Source organism: Aptenodytes forsteri, unplaced genomic scaffold (assembly GCF_000699145.1).
Source record: "Aptenodytes forsteri isolate BGI_AS27 unplaced genomic scaffold, ASM69914v1 Scaffold289, whole genome shotgun sequence".
In the NCBI taxonomy this organism is placed as follows: Eukaryota; Metazoa; Chordata; class Aves; order Sphenisciformes; family Spheniscidae; genus Aptenodytes; species Aptenodytes forsteri.
Genome location: NW_008795025.1, coordinates 1,151,503 through 1,151,703, shown reverse-complemented (window position 1 = coordinate 1,151,703; position 201 = coordinate 1,151,503).

Genomic DNA, 201 nt, shown 5'->3' with positions numbered 1-201 from the left:
GAGCGGGCACACGGAGCTCTCCTTTCCGCCACAGGAAACCCCCTTCCTCCATTCCTCTTGCCGCTTTCCCCCGCCCCCCCATAAGACACCTCCCAGACACCGCTGCCTCTGCCGTGAGGGGGAGGAAGCGGGGCCGCCCTCCTCCTGTCAGCCCCCGGCCCCTTCCCCCCGCCAGCCCCGGCCCCCCCTCAGGACAGGGCC